The sequence below is a fragment of the Eubalaena glacialis genome, chromosome 11 (assembly GCF_028564815.1).
Source record: "Eubalaena glacialis isolate mEubGla1 chromosome 11, mEubGla1.1.hap2.+ XY, whole genome shotgun sequence".
Lineage (NCBI taxonomy): Eukaryota > Metazoa > Chordata > Mammalia > Artiodactyla > Balaenidae > Eubalaena > Eubalaena glacialis.
In genome coordinates this window covers 31,579,828-31,603,596 of record NC_083726.1, presented here as the reverse complement: position 1 = coordinate 31,603,596, position 23,769 = coordinate 31,579,828, and positions in this window count along the sequence as shown.

Here is a 23,769-nt window from a genome sequence, read left to right as displayed (position 1 = left end):
CCCCCTCCTCCCATCCTCACCATCACCATGTTCTTCCAAAGGCAACCAGCATCACTAATTCATGTGAGGGGCAGTGAATTCAGAGACTTAGAAACAAATGCATTGAATGTTCTCCATCTTTCTTTTTTTTTTTTTAATTTTATTTATTTATTTATTTATCTATTTATGGCTGTGTTGGATCTTCGTTTCTGTGGGAGGGCCTTCTCCAGTTGCGGCAAGCGGGGGCCGCTCTTCATCGCGGTGTGCGGGCCTTTCACTATCGCGGCCTCTCTTGTTGCGGAGCACAGGCTCCAGACGCGCAGGCTCAGCAATTGTGGCTCACGGGCCTAGTCGCTCCGCGGCATGTGGGATCTTCCCAGACCAGGGCTCGAACCCGTGTCCCCTGCATTGGCAGGCAGATTCTCAACCACTGCGCCACCAGGGAAGCCCGCCCATCTTTCTTTATTAAAGCTGTCTACTACAATAAATTATAGCCACCATAAGTTATTCTATAGTTCTTTATAAGCTGTCCTCATGAAGACAATTAAGTTACAGAAATTAAATTACACATATGATCTGGTTTTTTTTTCCTCTATGAACAGAATTTGGGAGAGGAAATCACTACCTATAACATGTTCTTTTCAAACTTTCTCTCAAAATGATAGTATTTCCAATTAAGTAGTGAAAAATTCTTCATTGAGAACTTGCTGTGTACCAAACTCTGCTTAATGATATTGGGAATTCAAAGGAGTATAAGAAAAAGTCACCTGCCACTGAGTTGAAAATCTAGATGTAGAAAAAAGAAGCATCATCTATCAAGGTAAGCAAGAAAACGGGCTGCATGTGCAAACTTCAGATAAGTAACGTGCTGCAGAAATGAGAGGGGAGAGCCAGCTGATTTTTGCCTCAGGTGATCAGGGATGTTTTCATGAAGACAAGATATGATCTAGAACTTGAAGGACTGGTTAACAGGAAAAAAATGGTAATTATGTATTAACTTCTCTTAACACTTATACTATGCTGTGTTTCTTCCCTTCTCTTGATGCTTTTCTCAAATCTCTGTTCCTCTCAGTTGCCCCCTGAAACCTAGAAGTCATCTATAACACTTCCTTCTCCCGACCTCCCCACATCTAATCTGTCAAGGAGTCTTGTTGATTTCCGCCACAAATGAATCTCAAATGCAACCACTTTTCTCTATTTCCACTGCTAACACCCCAGCCTGCAAGACCACTGTATTAGTCCCCTACCTGTCCTCAAGACTACTCTTACCTCTCTCCAAACGCTTCTCATAGTAGCCATGTAATCTTTTATTAAACTTAATAGGTTATTTCTTGAATAAGATCATTCAATGGCTCCTCATAGCCCTTCGAATAACATAAAATGTCCTTCATATGCTCCTTAAGGCTGTGCATGTTTCTGGCCCTCTTTGGCTTCTACAGCCTCATAATCTACTATTCTCTCCTGGGAACAAACACCAACCCAATAGAACTCGACTGCTGCAAAACTCAAGAAGTATTTCCTGACCAAAGTGTTCTGGAATATTCTTCCCCTCATAGAATGGAACAGAATGGATGACTTCTATCCAACCATTATATCTCAGTTTAAATACCCTTTCATAAGAAAAATCTTCTTGTATGTCAATTTAAATTACCCTCTCCCCCTCAGTTCCTGAATATCTCTCAAATGTCCTATACTCTACAATTACATACAGTCGTCCCTTGGTATCCATGGTGGATTGGTTCCAGGATCTCATGAGATACCAAAATCCAAGGATGCACAAGTCTCATAATAAATGGCATAGTATTTGCATACATCCTCCAGTATACTTTAAATCATCTCAAGATTACTTATAATACCTATTACAATGTAAATGCTATGTAAACAGTTGTAAATACTATGTAAGTAGTTGCTGGTAGGTGACAAATTCACATTTTGCTTTTTAAAACTTTCTGGAATTTTTTTTCATATTTTTGATATGCAGTTGGTTGAATCTGCAGATGCAGAACCTATGGATACAGAGGGCCAGTTGTATTTAGTTTTATTAAAGACTGTTTCCCCATTAGTCTCTAGGTTAAATGATAGCAGGAACCATGTGTATTTTTTTCACCACTGTGTTCCTAGGTTCTTGCTCCCCACCAAAAATTAAATGAATAAATGTTACTCGATTTCAATACTCCTGTTAGTTTCCATTCTTTGCCACCAACACTGATCCAGTTTGCTGTAAGTGACAAAGCAAATATCGCGCTTAAAAAAGTTCTACAAGTTTTCAGTATCCAGGGATTATGTATATTTCCATATTAGTCTGTGCCACAAGTTCTGCCCTTCCTTCCCTCTCAGATCTGAGGAGTTAAAAGAAAATTAAAATCCCATGCTTCATGTAGCTTAAAAAGCACTTTATTCCACACCTTTACTTATTCAATGTCTTTCTAGAAAAAAATTATTCTTTCTGGTTTTGCTTCTAAATTTTTTTCCAAACAAGCAAAGCCAAATCACAATGAGGAAATACCTGTTCTTTTAAGACGGATCTCCAGAAGAAAGAAGAATGAAACCCTTTAGAATCCTCAGATGGGAAGAGAAAGAAAAGAACCTTCATCTCCCTAGAATTAGGGGGAGAATGGAGGAAGCATAGCTCACTATGGAGGCCAGACTCAACCCCCAGGCAGATTCCTATTCACAGGGCTTCAAACATAGGCTCTTCCCTCCCCTGGCCTAATTCAATATTTTATCAAAAACATTCATAGGTTACGACAATTCCATGGAAAAGAAAGCAAGAAAAACCTTGCACCCTCTCTAAAAATGTACCCCAGGTTTATTTTTTAATTAAAATAATAATAGTGAATTGAGTGCTTAAAATGAACCAGTCACTTTGCTAAGTGCTTAACATATATTAAAGCATTCAATTCTTCCCCATAAACCCTAGGTACTAGTCATTACTCTCATGAGTCTGAGGAAATGAAGCCCAAAGAGGGTAAATAACTTGCTTACCCTCACAGAGGTATCTAGCAATAAAGCCATTTTTCTGTGATAAAAATCTTACTTGTACCATGTTGCCCTTGTTACCCACACCAGACATTTGCAAGAAGACTAACTGGGTAAATTTTGCAAGTATTCATTCATTCAACACTGTGCTGGACTTTGGAAATTCAAGGACAAGTAAATCATTGCCCTTGCCTTCCTAAAGCATATATAGTCCAATAAGAAAACAAAGCAATAAATAGCACAGCTGACTTACTCTGAATGGTATCAGAGCTCCAAGTAGGAACTGGCTTTCAGTCTGGGGACATCTTTTCAGGGAAAGTCACATCTGAATGGCGAGTAATGTAGTGATTAGTAAGTGATATCACAGGTAAATATGGAACATTCATTGAACATACATACTCACCACTGAGAACCCCTTTAACATTACATAAAGTAAATATTTAACCCCCAAATTTAAAACCGAAAGAACAAAGAGAATTGGTGAGAGGTAGAAGGAAGCTTCAGAGGTGACCAGTGACTGAGCAGAGAGAAGAAGGCTGAAATCTATTGTCTACAGCAGGGGCACACCAGTGTGAGTTGAGAGGATTTGCTCCATACAACACCAAAAAGGCTCAGACACGGGAACTACTGGGCACCTCTAGGAGCCAATGTACAGACTGGAGCTGAGAACAGGACTGGTTAAATACTTATAAGAGGGAGGTACAAGCTATTGGGTGTAAGATAGGTTACATGGAGAATATAGCCAATATTTTATAATAACTGTAAATGGAGTGGAATCTTTAAAAATTGTATTAAAATATATATGGAGGAAAAACACATTTTTAAAAAAGAAAAAAAAATTTATATGGAGCTTTTAGACCCCTCCTACCCCTTTTACCAGGCTGTACAGCCAGTGAACTATCCCTTCTCAACTCCAAGCAGAAGACAGGGAGTTTACTCCCAGAAAAAGTTGAACCTGATTGGCTCTTAACTCAAACCCCAAGCACAGCAAAGACAAGGTACCATATGGGAAACGGGAGGTTAAGTGAAAACCTATATACTGGATAGTGAGGCTTTTGAGCCCTTTTCCCATGTCTGGAGTTACCCATCCTAGGCAGGAAACTGGAAGATTCTTCTGGAGGAAAACAGAATGGTCCAAGAGAGGAAATCTATGGTTATTGACACTGGAGGTCTACAGGGAGGAGCTGGGTTCCAGCCTAAGGAAGGCCAGTGCTGCCTTGGCACACCAAGCTTCTAAGGAGCTTCTAGGGCCCCACTCGTAACTACGCACGCCCAGTCAGGGATCTCCAAGTATTTGAGGAAGACTTCTAACATGAAAAACAGAACAAAGCAAACAGAAAAAATGTGGGAGACTGGGTTGGATGTAGAAGAAATAGAGATCAGTGCAGTGAGCAGGAAAAAAAACTTCAGGGGAAAAAAACTTTAATAAATAAATTTAGGAAAATGGAATGAGAATATATTTATGAAACAAAACTGGGAAACTAAAAAAATACATACTTTAAGCACAAGGATTTTGTTGTATTATCCTTTTTATCTTTTTGTATTCTAAATACCCTTTAAGGGCTTCCCTGGTGACGCAGTGGTTAAGAATCCGCCTGCCAATGCAGTGGACATAGGTTCGAGCCCTGGTCCGGGAAGATCCCACATGCCGCGGAGCAACTAAGCCTGTGCACCACAACTACTGAGCCTGGGCTCTAGAACCCGCGTGCCACAACTACTGAAGCCTGTGCACCTAGAGCCTGTGCTCCGCAACGAAGAGTAGCCCCCGCTCACCGCAACTAGAGGAAGCCTGCGCGCAGCAACGAAGACCCAACACAGCCAAAAATAAATAAATAAAATAAATAAATTTATTAAATAAATACCCTTTAATTTTTTTAAAAAAAGAGAAAGAAAAGCTAACTAGACTAAATTGAACTTCATTATTAGTAAATATATATATATTAATTTTATAGACTTCAACAGAATTATGATAAATTAAGAACAAGGATAAACAGAGCTCACAATCCATATGAAAAATGAACAATCAGAAAATAAAGAAGAGCTCTTGAAATTGAAATGATAGCAGAAAAAAATCAACAGAAGGGTTTTAAGACAAAATCAAGGACTCTCCCAGCAGGTAGAACAGGAAGATGAAGAACTGGAAAATGGAAAAGAAAAGAAAGAAAATAAGAGAATCAAGAATATTCAACATCTGAATGAGTTTCCAAAATACAGGATAGAGCTCCAGCTACCAACTTATGTTTCCTCTTTCCTTTTAAGCAAAACTCCTTAAAGTAGAGCGTTCCTACCAAGGCTTTTGTAAGCCGAAATTGTGTAAAATGAAGAAGCAATTACCTTAGGATACGTCTCGCTAACTGATGCACAAAATAAATCGAGATATAGCACAGATGGTCACAGACCCAGGTCAAGACTATGGTGGCTTGATGCTGAGATACTGAGTTAGCTTCTGGGAAGGAGCTTGGCGATGCCACTGGCTGCTTGGGTTGAGCTGCCTCTATAACGGCTCACTGCAAAACAGACGCTGAGCGCTATTTTTACTTTTCACCTTTTTTCTGGTAAAAGCAAAAACACCCTTCTGATTTCTTTCCACTAGTGAAAACAGGTACTAATGTATGTCTTTCATAAAAGCAAAGTGGCATAAAGTGAAACTTTCAAAAAGTGGGGGAATCCTGTATTATCATTTCCTTCTCCTCTATCTTAACCCACTCCGATCTCATTTCACTCCAACCACTGACTAAAACAGTTCTTAACAAGATCACCAGCCCTCATAGTACTTCCTTCTCAGCAGCAGATGACAAGACAGCATTCCCTCCTTGGAAAACTGTCTGCTTGGCTTGTGGAACTCCACATACACCTGCTTTTCCTCCAACATTTCTTGTCACTTCTTCTCAGTCTCTCCTGCTATTTTTCACTTATCTCCCTGATCTCTAAATGTGGGCAGTGTCTCCAGACTCACTCCTTATATCTCTTTTCTTTATAATCTACACTCACCCCCTAGGCTACCTTGTCCAGTCTCATGGTTACACGGACCATCTAGATGCTGCTGGCTTCCACATCTGTATCTCCAGCCCATGGACCTCACCTCAACATGCAGACCTAAATGTCAAACTGCCAGTTTACATCTCGACTTGGATGTGTAACAGGCATCTCATACTTCCAATGCTCAGTCCAAACTTCTAACTTACGCTCTCCTCTTTCTCCCAAAAAACAAAGATAAGATCAAACTTCTCCTCCTGTACTTTTCCCCTTTTCAGTTCTTGGCAACTTCTTCTTTTAGGCTCATGCCAAAACTCTGAGCCATCTTCCTTCCTTTTTATCTCACACCTCAGATACGGTCTGTCAGCAAATCATAACACCTCCACCTGCAAAACATATAAAGAAGGTAACCACATCTCACATCTTCACTGCCACTATTCCAGTAGAAGCCACTATTACTTCTCTCCTGATTTGTTGCATCAGCTTCCTGAATGGTACTCTCGCTTCTACCCTTGCTCTCCTTCAGATTATCTCAATATCCCAATCAAAGTGATCCTGTGAAGACATACCTCAGATCATATTACTCCTCTGCTCAAAACCCTCCAATGGCCCTCTTCCTACCCACAAGGTTTTGACATGATCCGAGCCCCAATTGCCTTTAACCTCATCCCCTCCCACTTTCCTATTTGTTTCCTTCACTATAGTCACTCTGGCTTCCTCGCTGTTCCTTAAATGCATCTGAACCTTGAACTCGATATTTCTTCTACCTGAAAGGCTTTCCCGGTGGAGATCTACCTGGTTAATTTTCTTACTTCCTATAGTCTTTACTCAGACCTCAAAGCTCACTCTCAGTAAAGCCTTTTCTGGCCACTACATTTAAAATTACAAATCTCTCTATCTCTCTCTCTCTGTCTCTCTCTCTCTCTCTCTCACACACACACACACACACACACACACATACACACACACACCCCAAATCATAGCTCCCTTCCTGGCATAATTTTTTTTCTTAGCATTTATCACTACCTAACATACTTTTTATTTTATTTATCTATCTCTATCATTAGTATGTCTACTCCCTGAGGGCAGGATTTTTGGTCATTGTGTACACTGCTATATCCCCCAAACTTAGAAGAACTCACAAGCATAACAAAGATGTTTATTGATGAATAAAATAATGAAGAAAATAGGGAGCATGAAATGATCAAAGAAATAATTCAAGAAAATTTCTTAGAACTTAAGAACCCCAATTTATAATTGACACCTTGATACAATTGATATCTTGCTGATAAATAAAATAAGACCCACACCAAGATACATTATGAGTTCCAAAATGTTAGGGATTCAGAAAAAGATATAAAACTTCCTGTGAGAAAATAACTGGTTGTATACAGACTGTCCCTGTCTTATGATGATATAATTTTTTGACATTACAATGGTGCAAAAGCAATACACATTCAGTAAAAATCATACTTCAAATTTTGAATTTTGATCTTTTCCTGGACTAGTGATGTGTGGTACAATCCTCTCTCCTGATGCTGGGCAATGGCAGTGAGCCACAGCTCCCAGTCAGCCACGTGATCATCAAGGTAAACAACCAATACACTTATAACCATACTCTACCCATACAAATATTCTGTTTTTCACTTTCAGTATAGTTTTCAATAAATTACATGATATTCACTTTGTTATAAAATAGGCTTTGTGTTCGATGATTTTTCCTAACCATAAGCTAATGTAAGTATTCTGAGTATGTTTAAGGTAGGCTAGGCTAAGCTGTGATGTTTGGTAGGTTAGGTGTATTAAATGCGTTTCTGACTTAGGATATTTTTGATTTACATCATGATGTGACTCTACTGTAATTCAAGAAGATCTGTACAAAGAACTGGGAATAATATTGCCATTAATCTTCTCAGTAGCAATGTAATATACTAGAAAAAAGGTGGAATGCTTTTAAAATTCTGATAAAATTTTATTTCCAATCAAAAATTTCCTGTCCAAATAAATTATCATTTAAACATGAAGGTTAAATAAAGGCCTTCTCAGGCATTTAAGGTTTTAAAATAAATTACATTCCCTGTATCTTTTCTCAGGAAGCTACTGGAGAATGAGCTTTACCAACATGAGGTTGTACACCAAGGAAAAGGAAGGAATTGGTTCCAGGAAATGGAGAATATAAATAGGAAACACACAAAGAGAATTTAGAGAATAGTGTTGCATATCAGGTCTAAGTGACAACCGGTTCATATTGAAACAAGAGAACACAAGGTTGCAGTAGGCATCTAAAAGGCAAAAAGAGAATTATTAGATTACCTAACATTTTTTTCTCATATTAAGGGAACTTCTCATACTTTGAGAAGATTTCTATCTTGGCATAGGAAATTAAGTGAACAGAAACAACAACAAAAATAAATCCATGCAATTTTAAACTCCAGGAAAAACAAAAATCTTTAGGGGGAAAAAAAGATAAAATCAGTCTTACTGGTTTTGCTGGGATATGTAGCATTTGTAGTCATGATCATTTAAATTCTGTTTATTGAATTAACCAAAAATTGTCACACATACACTGGAGAGGGAAAGTATCTTAGCCTTAAGCCCTCTAGAAAAATAGGGTCTGATAAAGGGATAAAGATACTGAGGCTTTATTGGGGAGGTACAAATCCAGGTCAGTGAGAGACAGAAATAAATAAAGCAAAGCAATAAGAATGGGAAACAGTAAAGGCCATTTGTTATGTGCTGTCTTCTCATTGGTCAAAATTCACCCACAGATATTATTCTCCTTCATTTCTGAGTTGGGTAATCTGGCCCCTCCAGCAGCCGCTAGGGATACTGAATCTCACATTCTGAGAATTGGAGCTTCATCTAAGTCCATATGTGGTAACAAGAGTTAGAAATGTTGGGCATTAGTTAGTTGGCCCAGCTGTGCTGCTGGTAGCCAAGAGGAAGGGCCCAAGATTCCCAGGGCAAATGACTGGTTATCTCCTGTGACCAGCACCAAAGTCTGGGAGGTGGAAAGCACCAGGGGAAACTGAGGAATCAATCAAATAAGACCAGTACCCAATACAGAGGGTAAACCAACATTGGAGAAAGGACGGTCAAGGGAGCTAAATTCTAACTTTCGACAGTAGTACTTCGAGACAATATCTACATTTTTAAAATCAGAAAAGAGATACCTCGCTAGCTAGCTAAATAGATAAATAAGGAAAGAGGAGCACCAGAAATACTAATAGTTGAATCTGGTGGTCCCTGGAGTTTTCCATGAGGGGCAAAACAGGAACAAACTTGTAGTATGGTTTGCATGATTAACCTACGTCCATGTATTATAAACTAATTAAGTTTAATGTAGACTGAGTGAAAATCTTATATGCAAAGAAAAAGAGCAATGGCCTCTCAGCAGAGATGTCAGCCTCCAGAAGAGCCGAATTTGTAGACAATGAGGGTGTGGCTGGAAATGATTGGAGATAAGTCTGGGGATGTAGGTCGAAGGTAATTATAAGCCATGCTAAAGACTCTGAAATAGATCCTGCAGGACTTGAGGAGTTAGTGAAGAGTTAGCAGGAAAGAAATATGAAACTTGCATTTTAGAAAGAGCATAATGGCTGTACTGCAAAGGATACATTAAATGAAGTCCTAGAGGCAGAGAGTCCCTTTAAGAAGCTGATGGAATAGTCATGTAGAAAGATAAAGGTCTGAATTAAGTATAGTGGAAACGGGGAGAAGATACATCCATCCGTTGTGCAGGATCTGTAGACCAATTGGGACCCACCTCCCCTATGAGCCATAAGGGAGAGGAACAGAAAGAAGCCAGTTGCTCCACATAGAAATCAAACATATGGCATTACTCTTGGGAATGTCATCCTAACTCCCCTTTCTACATAATCTACTGTGAAACTCTCCAAGAGAGGTTTCTATTACCGCAACAAATCTATCGTGCAGTCTACCCACTGCAGTCACAGTTACTTCTTGAATATTTTAAGTGAACATTTATGATGAATGCAATCACACATTTCTAAATTACTAAGTGGGAGTAAGTTCCTGTGAAAAGTGACCCCTTAAAGGAAGGAGTAGTTTTAAATGCTAACTCCTCCTCATGCACCATTTCTTCTCTATAAAAAACTCTTGCTCTAACCCATACCGAGAGTGCTGTTTATGGCCTAATCATCTCTGTCTGTACGTCAGTATCTCCTCCTCTTCTGCTCTCAGCAGTTACAGCTTCTTCTCCTTTCATTCCCTCGTTCATGCTGCCACGTTTCTCTTCTACAATCCCCATTAACTTGTATTATTCACTAATCAAAACTCTTCAGGCTTTTTCCCTCCCTGTGAAATAAATACATGCATGCTGTGTACTGTACTTTCCACATCTTATCCCCACTAATTATCTCAACAATTTAGAAAGTTGAATCATTGTCCCTGTTCTGTAGATAAAAAGAGCAAAGGGGAAAAAGCAATTTCTCAATCAAAATTGAATAGCTTGGGGCTTCCCTGGTGGCGCAGTAGTTGAGAATCTGCCTGCCAATGCAGGGGACACGAGTTCGAGCCTTGGTCTGGGAAGATCCCACATGCCGCTGGGCGACTGGGCCCATGAGCCACAATTGCTGAGCCTGCGCGTCTGGAGCCTGTGCTACGCAACAAGAGAGGCTGCGATAGTGAGAGGCCCGCGCACCGCGATGAAGAGTGGCCCCCACTTGCCGCAACTAGAGAAAGCCCTCGCACAGAAACGAAGACCCAGCACAGCCATAAAATTAAAAAAAATAAAAAATAAAAAAAAGACTACAGATTTAATAAAAAAAAAAAATTGAATAGCTTTCCACTTTTTCCCCCTACTTTTATTTAGGTTGTTATCAAAGGGCCTTTAAAAACTGCACACTCCAAGGCTGTCTTCCATTAATCTCACTGGAAATGTGGTTCTTAAGTGTAGGGAGTTACGAACTGCGCTGGAACCCGTCCTGGTATCCATGGGTAGGCTACATGTATTTAAACCCCTAAAAATGTATATAAAATTTTGCATTTTTATATGGTCATTTTTTGGGAGGGGAATTCAAAGTATTTATCAAATTTTTAAAAGTATCCATACCTTTGAAAAAAGGAAGAACACTACTTTGAAGGAAGGCCCAGCTCTAGGAGATCGGACTACTTTCTTCCCACTCTGCTCCTTCTCTGCTTCTTCTTTTTTGCCTTGGATATTTCCACTCATACAAAGTTAACTTTCTTCCAATACCAGGCTCCAATCTCTCTTCCTCTATGTAGTTTTTGTAGATCACTGAAAGCCAGATTGTCCTCTGAACTGTTAGCACTCGTGTCCTATATAACAAATTTAGTAATTAACAATATACCACCCTGTGGCATTGCTTGGATTTTTGTATATCTGGTTATTAGATAACTCTATTTTATTGTTACTTGCTTCATCATTTACATTTTAAGAATCTCTAGCATCTTAGACCTCCTCATAGTCTCCATAGCATCTTGCCCAGAGCTCCACCCAGCATAAATGTTCAATAAATATGTGTTGCTATGGTTTGAAGCTAGTATCTTACTTTTCATAAAAGTGCAAGCATTACTCAGGTGCTTATTAAATGTCTATAATGCACCAGGACCTATCATGGAGGCGGGCAGATGGGAGTACTCCCCATCCAAGGCAGTGAGAGAACCATTTGCCCAGGGCTCTATACTCACAGTGGGCTTCACCATGATCGGAGGGTGGAAGTCATGAGAGAGGGGTCATGCCCTATGAGATGTTTAAGAGGTACAAAAGACAGAACTTAGTGACCCACTGGTTGAGGACAGGAAGGGAAGAAGAACTGAGGATACAAGAAACAGAGAGAAACCGATTGCCCCTCAAAAGGACCAATCACATGGCGGAGGTGAAGCCAATCAGTCTTCCCTTTATTACACAGAGAAAAGTCTAAAAATCTGCATTGGCTTATGATCACTCAACAAATATCTATGTGAGGTTTATTGTGAGACAGGGACACACTGAGGGGACTGCAATTTTTAAATATACCTCAGTTTTAACGTACTAGCGAACAAAGGGACTTCTAAGAGCTTCGTTTCTAGCTCTGTGAGGGCCATATCAACTTACTAGGTACATCTCACACTAGCAGCTGTGATGAAGAATACTGTACTCCTTACCATCAAGATACTTCAAATATAGTTGGTGAAAAAAAGATACACAAATATGGACCAACAAGACAGCAGATACCAGAATGCTAAATGAAAATATACGAAGACACTAAGTGAATTTGCTATTCCTTAATTATTAAAATTCTGAGTTTTTTAATGGTGTCATGAAAATTTTATTGCCAAAAAAAGCCCCAAAATATTTATTTGGTAATACTATGACACATTGTCTTCCAGATTATATCTGAGAAAAATTCATCAGAAGCATTTTTCACTATTGGTTAGCACCCCTGGCATCAAAATGGCTCTAAGAGGAAAAACAAAGTCAAATCAGCAAAGACTGTAACACAGGCTATCAGTATTGAAGTTCACAGAGGATGATAATATTCAAAAAGCTAATTTAATTATATTTCAGGTTACTTGAACTTTTAGAAAATCTCCTGTAGCAATGTTTTCATTGTCTGAGATCCAGGAACATATAATTAGACAGATTAATTTCACTGGAAATGAGTATTTCAAATGGCATTATATAAATAAGTTTTAAATTTATTATTCTTTATTAAAGTAACTTTTTCAGAAAAACAAACTTTAATATTCCAAGTAGACTTTTATCAATAGTTTTCCTTTGGATAAAAACATCTTTTAATTATTTTGAAAAAAGATCATTTTAAAAGTTAATAAATGCTCAGTATAAAAACTTTAAATATGGCCAAAAAGCATAGAGTATAGAGTAAAATGCATCCCTCTCTCCAGCCCCATCCCATGACTGCAGTTTAAAAACAGCTCCATAAAAGTAGCCAAGGCTATATTATATTCTTAGATTTATTACCTATACAAATATAAACACAGATATGTCTATTATTTTTTTCTATTTGAATGGAGTCTTAGTGTATATATGCTTTTATAATTTTATTTTTCCCTTTAATAATATTTCCTGATCATCATTCCACATTAGTAGACTTAGAGCTGCCTCACTCCTTTTAATGGCAGCATGATATTCCCTTGTTTGAAGTGCCATGATTATTTAACTAGTCCTTTATTAAGGGACATTTAATTTATTTCTAATTTTCTCTATTACAATAGCAAAGCAATGGCAGTGCTATATAAATATCTGTGCATTTTTACATATGTATATTTTAAGGGAAATTTCTAGAAGTGAGTTCACTGCCTTTAAATGCATTTTAAATTTTGATAGATTATTGCAAAATTGCCCTTCATAATTATTGTGCCAATTTCAGTCCCACCAATAATGTATGAGAGCCGTGTATAATAACAATTCCACCAAAAATATATGAAAGTCCCCTACGAATACCTTTTTGAAACACAAATCTGATAATGTAGCTCAAAAAATCTTCAAAGGTTACTCAGTTTCTACAAAATAGAGTTCAAAATCTTTAGGATAAGGTTCATGGCCCTCTCCAATTTCACCCCAGCCTAATTTTTTTTTTATAGTAATCTTTTATTTATTTGTTTATTTTTATATTTATTTTTGGCTGTGTTAGGTCTTCGTTTCTGTGCGAGGGCTTTCTCTAGTTGCGGCAAGCAGGGGTCCACGCTTCATCGCGGTGCGCGGGCCTCTTCACTATGGCGGCCTCTCTTGTTGCGGGGCACAGGCTCCAGACGCGCAGGCTCAGCAATTGTGGCTCACGGGCCTAGTCGCTCCGCGGCATGTGGGATCTTCCCAGACCAGGGCTCGAACCCGTGTCCCCTGCATTAGCAGGCATATTCTCAACCACTGCGCCACCAGGGAAGCCCCCCCAGCCTAATTTTTGAAAAATATTATCTCCTTCCACTTAGTTGAGGTGAAATTGAAGAGGGTCATGAATCTTATGCTTGGAAGTCTATTCCCTAGGGGAAAAAATGCACTTTTTCTATAGCCAAACCATCCCAAGAAAGCATCATACTTTCTTGTCTCAGGGCTTTGCTTGTGCTACTTCATCTTCCTATGATTCATTCATTCATTCATTCACGGCTGCCGAGCTCTCCATGATCTGTGTCTGGCTACCTCTCCAAATTCATTGTTCTTCCTCTCTGTTCTATGGCACGTCATGCATGCTTCCATCTCGTGGCCTTCGGACTCGCCAAGTTTCTGCTTAGAACTTTCTTCCCTAGAGAATGGCGTTAACTCACTCTCTCACTTCATTCACACCTCTTCTCAAATGTTTGCTCCTCAAAGGGACCTACCCTGATCAACCCATCCAAGATAGCACCCCCGGTCCCTCTCTAACCTCTTACTCTGATTTAGTTTTCTGCCTGGCACTTGCCATTACTGGAAATTTTGTCTATCTTCTGCCTTCATTCTTATAGTTCATATATATTATTATAGCTTATATATATTCATATATATTAACTATTTTAATGTTATAATCTGTTACTATGAAAACAAATCCAATGAAATGTAAGTGTCATGAGGACATAGACTTTTTGATTTGGTTCACTGTTCTTTCTCAATGCCTAGAATGACGCCTGGCATATAGTAAGCATTTAATAAAAGCTAAATAAGTAACTCAGCAAATATATTGAGCTTTGTATTGTCCCAAGCATTCTCCTAGGATAGGAAAAATATAAATAAGACTGATTGTGGTTAAGGTAAGTATGTAAAATTAACTGTGTAGTGTGATGCATGTCATAGCAGAGGCAAACTAGAGGTGGATTCTTAGAGGACAGAGGAAGGTAGGTAATCTCTGTGGCTAGAAATCAGGGATTGCTTCAAAGATTACCCCTTACTCCTTCTTCATGATGACTCAAATGTCAACCCCCCTGGGAAATCACTTTCTTCTGATTCCCCAAGCTCATCAGCCCACCTCCTAAGCCCCCTCTTGACATTACTTCCCATGTCCCATCCAAACCATATTTATCACTTCTTTATATTCTTATATTTTTTGTTCATAGAACTGATGGAACATTTCACACATATAGGTATCTCTTGCTACCTGAATTCTCACCACCCATATGTTTGCCCAGATGAACGGCAAACATTTTTTTACACAAAGTTTACTGTATATATTACAAATCTACTTTATTAAATATGCCTGACACACTAGTGAAAATGTTAAAAGTACACAGTATTGTAAGCAAGAGGACGTGTCTTACCTGGCTCTCCAGCCTCCCTTTGTTTAAACCTGTTATAATCATCTTCCCCACATTTTAAGGGAAAATGTTTTCTTAGAAAGTTGAAAAGGCTGTAGAGAAATTAGATGAATCTAAGAGCTCAAGAACAGCCATATATCTGAAGGAAGATAGAAATGTGAACACGTATATCAAAACAAAATCTTGGCCATGCATGTGTCACCATTACCACATAAGAATTTTTCTAAGTATTGTTAGCTTTAGAAAGTTTCATCATGTTACCCAAGCACTAGACGTTATCTTTTGACAACTAGAGATTTCTTGGTGTAATAGATTAATAGTTTTGGTGTGTTACCTTTGAACAGCATGTTAAAATAGAAGGCATTGAATATCCTCAAGGACTAGAAAAGAATTAAGGAAGAAGGGAATTGATTCAGTGAAGGAATGGAATTTACAAGTCCACTATAGGCCAAAAGATTTAAGTGTATGCAACACCGCATAATTTGACGATCATAGGTGAAACAATTTCCACTTATAGTGAGGTTGCAATTAAATGGTTTATTCTACAGATAAATTTCAATGGTAAACAGGAATAAAGAAGCAAACGTAGAGAATGGACTTGAGGACACGGGGAGGGGGAAGGGTAAACTGGGACGAAGTGAGAGAGTGCCATGGACATATATACACTACCAAATGTAAAATAGATAGCTAGTGGGAGGCAGCCGCATAGCACAGGGAGATCAGCTCCGTGCTTTGTGACCCCCTAGAGGGATGGGATAGGGAGGGTGGGAGGGAGACGCAAGAGGGAGGAGATATGGGGATAAATGTACATGTATAGCTGATTCACTTTGTTATGAAGCAGAAACTAACACACCATTGTAAAGCAATTATACTCCAATAACTATGTTAAAAATGCAAAAAAAAAATTTTTCAATGGTAGTAAAAGTGTCACATTCATTTCAAAAGAAGAGGAAAAATTGCAAGGATATTCAAATACATTCAAAGATAGGATTTTAGATGGATATTGTGAAGATAACATTAAACTAATACCTTTGAAAACCACAAGGCCCTTAGAGAAATGGTGAAGAGTGAATTATATTATATACAAATCATAAAGAATGATAAAGAAAATATTTAATTACTTGAGATGGAGCTATTAAAGTCAATCAAAGTATACAAAAGAAGTATACAAAGAAGAAAAATCTTGGAAACAAGATTTTATTGATAGTAGACCAAGTTCTTAGACATTCTTTTAGTGCTGTGATTACAGTACTAATATCTTAGTAGTTTTTTTGCCTTCCATAACATGTCACTTTTATAACCTGTGGATCAATGTACCATCTCACATGCAGTATCTTGTGCAGAGGTCTGATGCAGGTAACACAGCTATGATGGAGAATTTATGAGAGATATTTGGTATCTTCATTGGCCTGGATTATTAGAAAACAAAGTTGAGGCACAGATTAAGTGCTAATATTTTTAATGGATATGAAATACCAGGGCAGCAGGAGTAAGGGAAAAGGGAAGTGAGACAGTGAACAATCTAAAGGAATACAGGTAATGTATTACCATGCTAGCCACTGATGTAAACTGTGTTACAAGAAGACACATGCAGTTGCTAGGTAGGATCCTTTAGGACACATTATGTAACATGATATGACAGGACTTTAGGCTCTACAGAGAAAACTTGTCTTAGAGTCGTCCACTGGAAAGAGGAAGGGAGCTAAAATTTATTTTTCTAGGTCCTTCCCATCCCTTGTCTCCCAGTGGGCTCTGAGTTTCATCACCTGTCCTAATCATATGTCTTATATCTTTATCAAGTGTTAACTTTTTATCAAGACATGTGATTGGTTGGCATCAAGCAGAAGAATGATGTAGCCCATGAGTGGCAGGAAGTGCCGAGAGAAACTGAGGAGGCACGTGAGATGTGTCCTACACAATATCAAAAAGACTCAGATTCATCAGGCAGGGTGGAAGATAAGAATCAGAATAAGAAGGCGTGAACGTTACAAGAAGCTGGTTTGGCCATTTCTTGCTGACTTGCGAGGTTTTGAAGAAATGGTGCAAAGCAAAAATCTTAGACCATGCTAAAGAAGTTGGGTTTAGTGGACAGTGAAGATACTGAAAATGATAAAGATATTGTTAGTATCACAAGGACAGAACTTATACCTAAAGAATTCATTCAAGTCAGTGCTTGTCATTGGTTGTCTACTGGGGAAAGAGGAAGAGGAGGAGCCATGAATATTCAATGCCAGAACTTTGAAAGAACAGAACAATTGCCATTGCAAGTGAATGTGGCCAGCACGTGTGTAGAAGCATCCCATTCAAAAACGCAGCATCAGCACAGTCACAGGGTTTCAGGAGCCATCCATACCAATCGCTGTCAATTTTGAGTTGGTTGTTTTGTGCTACTGTTTCATCTAAGATTTCAGACAGTGGTTCATAGTTGCATGCTTCCAGTGTCTCCAATGTCAAGAAGGACATAGTCTGTCCACAATTCCCTGGCCCTGGACATAGATAAACCTGTCATATTCTGTTCCACCACTCCTCCCCCAGCACATTCCTTCACCTTCACTCACCACCAAATAGCAATAGTGACCACACCTCCATTTCTCTCTTCTCCTCACACCACCAACCCCACAATTCTTCAATCAATAAGTACTTACTTTAAAATGGACTCATTTTATTTTGCTAATTGTTATTTGAATTCATTGTGTAACTTTAACAAATTTCATTATTTCTCTACATTGTACTTCATGTCATTTCAGGAGGAAATTATAAGCCATATCTGATACTGCACATTATTATTGCATTGTGGATTCAAACCTATACACTAATGACTGATTAATTTTTACATAATTAGATTGGTGGTTTTATAAATGCTTTATATCATGCAAGAAATCTCTTAGAGTTTGTATTTAAAACTGTGATAGGGTATTTGAAGAAATAGGATGCACTGGTAATGTATTACTTTTTCCATTTAAAACAATGAAATAAAATATAAGCTCTATTTACCAAAACCTTATGCAACACATCAAAAATGCATTTGATTACCATATGATCCAGCAATTGCACTCCTTCGTATTTATCCAGAGGGGGTTGAAAACCTATGTCCAAATGAAAACCTGCACATGGATGTTTATGGTGGCTTATTCATAATTGTCAAAACTTGGAAGAAACCATGATGACCTTCAGTAGGTGAACACTAAACTGTGGTACATCCAGACTATGGAATATTATCCAACTCTAAAAAGAGAGCCATGAAAACACATGAAGGAAACGTAAGTGAAAGAAACCAATCTGGAAAAGCTACATACTCTATGATTCCAATGATATAACATTCTGGAAAAGGCAAAACTATGGAGACAGTAAAAACATCAGTGGTTGCCAGGGGTTGAGAAGGTGGGTGATAAATGGGCAGAGCACAGAAGATTTTTATGACAGTGAAAATACTCTATATGATTCCATAATGATGGATACATTAGTCCAAACCCATAGAATGTACAACACAAAGAGTGAACCTTAATGTAAACTATGGTCTTTGAGTGATTATGATGTGTCAATGTAGGCTCATCAATTGTAATGAATGTACCACTCTGAAGGGGGATGTTGATAATGGGGAAGGTTATGCATAGGGGTAAGCAGGGGATATATGAGAAATCTCTGTACCTTCTCCTCAATTTTGCAGTGAATCTAAAACTGCTAAAAATCTGAATAAAAAAAGGGCTTTTTAAATATAAAAAAGCATACAATTTGGATAACAAAGGATTCCATATATGTGTATGTATGACTCATATACATATGTGTTTATACATATTTGTGCTTATATACATGTATATATAAATATATATGCACTTATGTATGTGTATATAAATATATGTGTGTTTTTTTGTCTATATGTATATATACATCTCTTTTCACCATCCTGAGATGAAAAGAATCAGAGCCATGGAGGCAGACAGATCCAGCACTGAATTCCAGCTTCCTCACACACTGGCTGACCGCCCCCCCCACCCCCCCCCCCCAGTTCTTAAGTGATAAAATGGCTGTGCAATATAACATCTACCTAGTAATTTTTCCATAAGGATTAAAGTAATAAAGCATACAAATGCCCTAGCAAAAGGGCTAGCAGATAGTTTGGTGGTCAATAAATTTTAGCTTCCTCCTTGTATATACTTATGACTCTCTCACTAAACTGTGAATTCCTTGAATCCAGGATTAGGGCACATTTATTTTTGTGTTTTCAGTACCTGCCACATACTAAGCCCTCAGTAAGTATTTGTTGAATACAGGAGAAATATGTATGAGGGCTATTAAGAACTAAAGTACTAGTCACTAAAGGATTTTGAAGAGCTTTCTGATTTCCTTCCCATCACATCTAAAGTCACTGTAGGAAACTTATTTTAAGGCTGTCTGTAATTTTTCAAGAAGATATTACAGAGAAAAGTTTTCCTTTTCTTGGGCTTTTCAAATTTATTTTCTATCTGACAGTTATCTAAGTAAAAGTTACTGCTCTTTATGGCAGTTTTATTTAGAAGTGGCAATTTCTATATCCTTTGAGAGAGAATGATCTGTTTTGCATTCCATAGGAATAGAATAAAATCAAATTTAAATGCAGACTAAGGGACTTCCTGGTGGCACAGTGGTTAAGAATCCATCTGCCAATGCAGGGAACACGGGTTCAACCCCTGGTCCAGGAAGATCCCACATGCCGCGGAGCAACTAAGCCCATGGACCACAACTACTGAGCCTGCGCTCTAGAGCCCGTGCTCCACAACAAGAGAAGCCACTGCAATGAGAAGCCCGAGTACTGCAACGAAGTGTAGCCCTCGCTCGCCGCAACTAGAGAAAGCCTGTGCGCAGCAAAGAAGACCCAACACCGCCAAAAATAAATTAAATAAATAATTTTTTTTAAAAAATGCAGGCTAGATCTTGGAATTAAATAAAAATTTTCTGTTTCAGTCTTTTACCTTTGCAATTTACTTGTAGAAAAGAAAATTTTCTTATACTCAAAAGTTTATGTTATCAATTTTCATCATTATTATTTGTTTTTAACAAAATAGACCTTTTATTCTTTTCCTATTTACTACCCTTTGGTGCATCTGGCTTCCCAGTTGTTAAGAAAATGGGCAGAAGACGCTATTGAACTATCATGTGTTTCCCAAACATAGGCCTTAATTTCAGTTGTACCCATGCAAGGACAAAAATAAAACCCTAGTAAATGTGAAACATCTGATCATCATAGCTTTGAGATTGGCCAGATCACAATCAACTGGAACTTCCTTCTACCTAATTTTAATTCCATTTGAGAATTACCCATGATAATTTGACCCAGGTCTCTTCACAAAGGAGCATTATCTTCGAGTTTACAATTTTGTTAACCTCTTGTGATTAGAAAAGGGAGTATTTCAAAACTCCCACTTGATTACTCTGAGCTGTGACGGTTTGCTTTGCATGGGTTAAGCTTGTCTTACTCACATTTAACATGGCAAATTCAGTGTGACCAAAGCAACCCGATGCAGAGTCTTCACAGAAAAAATACCATGAAGGAGTTTTATTGAAATCATACTCTGCATCACACTGGCAGAATCGTAATTTTTAAAATCAAAACTACTAAATAACTGAGAGACAGTTTTGACCGAATTCAAATCAAAGAATGAATGAATGAAGAATCATTTAAAAACCTACAAGATGCTGACTTACCTGATTGAATAAACATTAATAGTTTACTTCCTTAAAATCAGAGAATGAAAAATATTAAAATTAAATCTGGTAATAACTTTCAAAATCTGAGCTAGAGCTCAGAGTAATGAAATGGGAAGTTTGAAATATGTTTTCTAATCACAAGAGGTGAACAAAATTGCAAACTCTAAGATAATGTGGTTTTTTGAAGAGACCTACATCAAACTATCATGAAATTAAAATCAGGTAGAAGCTTGAGTATCATTTTGCTAAGTCCTCATGCACTGTAGTATATCTAAAAGTTATCATATGTGATTTTAAATGTGATGTTTGTTTGATCATTAGAAGCAGAAGAAACATTTAAAACACGAAGTTCAGTAACTGGGGGGGATGTTTAGAACTCTTTTCTTTCACAGGTTTAGGCAAAGCTAGAATGTAATTTTCTAGTTCTACCTTAAATACTTTCTGAAAATAACAATGATAAATAAAATAATTTTTTTGAAGTTTTAGGATATAATATTTAGAGATTCTGTAAACTTCAATTAAAGTTCATACTTAAGCTATTATGAAAAAAATCTTTTTGACTTTTCCACAATTAGAAATACCTACTCAGTGCAATTCTTGTAGCCCTAAGACCATAAGCTCCAAGAGGACAGGGCCATGTCTATTTTGTTTCTGGCTCTATCCCCAAAAAAGAGTGTAATGCTGGCTCATTTAATATACTTAACCAGTATTTGTTGAATGGATGAATACCGTAATTGTGTACATGTACTACTACAAACAGATCCCATTAATTTACTAATAATAGCTCCCATTTGCTCAGTCATTCAAAACGAACTTAACAAATATTTGTTGAGGACTTCTATGTACCAGTGTCTGTTCTAGGCACTAGGGATACAGCTATGAACAAAGCAGACAAAAAGAAATCCTTGTCCCATGGTGTTTACCTTCTAGCAGGAGGAGACAACGGATCAATGCTATAACTAAGTAAAATACATAGCGGGTTAGTTGGTGATACGTATTTAGTAGAAAACTAAACAGGGAAGGCAGACAAAGGGTATCAGGTGGCAGGGAGAACTTTCTGGAATGTTTAAGGCACAGCAAGGGGAGGCCAGGGAGGCTGCAGCAGATAGAATCAAAGCGGGGCAGGGAGGTAAGAGAAAACATGCCTCCCATTAGGAAGCTTTTACTCTGAGTGAGATGGGGAGCCAATGGCAAGTGTTGAGCAGAGAAGTGAAACCATCCAACTTACATGACAACAGGATCAACCTGGCTGCCTGTTGAGAACAGAATGAGGCAGAGCTGGAGCAGGAGCAGGGAGACCAGGGAGGAGGCTATGTCAACAATCCGGCGAGGTGATGATGCTTGAATTTATTGTTCATCACGTGCCAGGTGGTGTGAGAACTGCTTTATGGGTTTAATATTTACATATTCTATTACCTAATCCCCACAAACTTCTGAGGTGAATTATTATACTGCCATTTTTTGGATCAGGAAACTGAGGCTAACAATGTTTGACTTGCCCCAAATCACCCAGTGAGCAGGTGGCAGGTGTAGGATTCAAACATAAGTCTGTCTGTTAATGACTCCACTGCAGTTCCACCCTAAGTTTTCATACATATTTATCAAATGCTTAGTAATAATTAGCATCAGTATATCCAGAGATTATGAGAATACCGACTTTAGGGGTGAGGTGGTATTAATAATAAGAAACCGACCCATCCTTCAAGATCTGTCCTCAGTTTCTCGCTGCTGGGAACCCCCTACACCAGCCAAACCAACTGACTTATTATCTCCCACATATTTCTTGAACATTCCCAATCTTAAAAATTTAGAATTTAAAGAAAACTTAGCCAACCTGACACTCAAAACAGAAGCCCTGTCTACAGCAAGTCTGATAATTAGGTCTGGTCTCTGCATATTTCCAGGTGACAGATAAGGTGTTCAGTGCTGGCTGTACCTGTTCATGTGCTCATGTCAGACAGCACCTGGGGAATCCCAGAGGTTCTTGCAATCGATCTTGCAAAGAGTTGGCCACATTAAAAGTTTGGTTATAGGGCAATAGCATTCATATTATAGAACATTTCTCATCAGCCAGGCCTCTTATTATAAAAACAAAACCAAACCACGTGGCGCTAAAGAAAACTGGGCCTTCCCTGTGGCGCAGTGGTTAAGAATCCGCTTGCCAATGCAGGAGACACGGGTTCAAGCCCTGGTCCGGGAAGATCCCACATGCCACGGAGCAACTAAGCCCATGCGCCACAACTACTGAAGCCCGCGTGCCCTAGAGCCCGTGCTCCACAACGAGAGAAGCCCCCGCAGTGAGAAGCCTGCGCACCGCAACCAAGAGTAGCCCCCGTTCACCACAACTAGAGAAAGCTCGCATGCAGCAACGAAGACCCAACTCAGCCAAAAATAAATAAATAAATAAGTTTATTTTTGTAAAAAACAGAAAAGAAAAGAAAACTGGGGCTTAGGGTAAAAAGGAAACCAAAATCCTGCTTCTCTTGATATTAGAATGCTAGGATTTGTTGGCTTGAGGTCCCAAATTTGATATTTAGTTGTTAATTTTCACTTTTGTCTGTAACTCATAAAGGAAGTCACTGTTTGAGGGACAGAAAATAGAACCATGAGTTATACTATTAGAGTCTCAGTCCTGCATTCACTACCACCCAGATGTTGGTTTCAGAAAGTGGCTGACAACCATCTTATTGCTGTGGACAATCTATTCTATGGCCTGACACTTTAAATTCAACCCCAGGCAATGGGCTAGGATGGAGGAGAAAAGAAAATCGCAGTAGATAGGACACTTTGAGAAGTCTGCCTGTTGACCTGGCACTGTGGGTCCCTGGATGGAGATAAACAAACCCTCAGCTATCAAAACCATTATCTGAGTTTGATAAAAACACAACACAAGAGGTAAGAGTCAGGAGATATGATGAGACTGCTTTCGGCTCTTCCACTTTT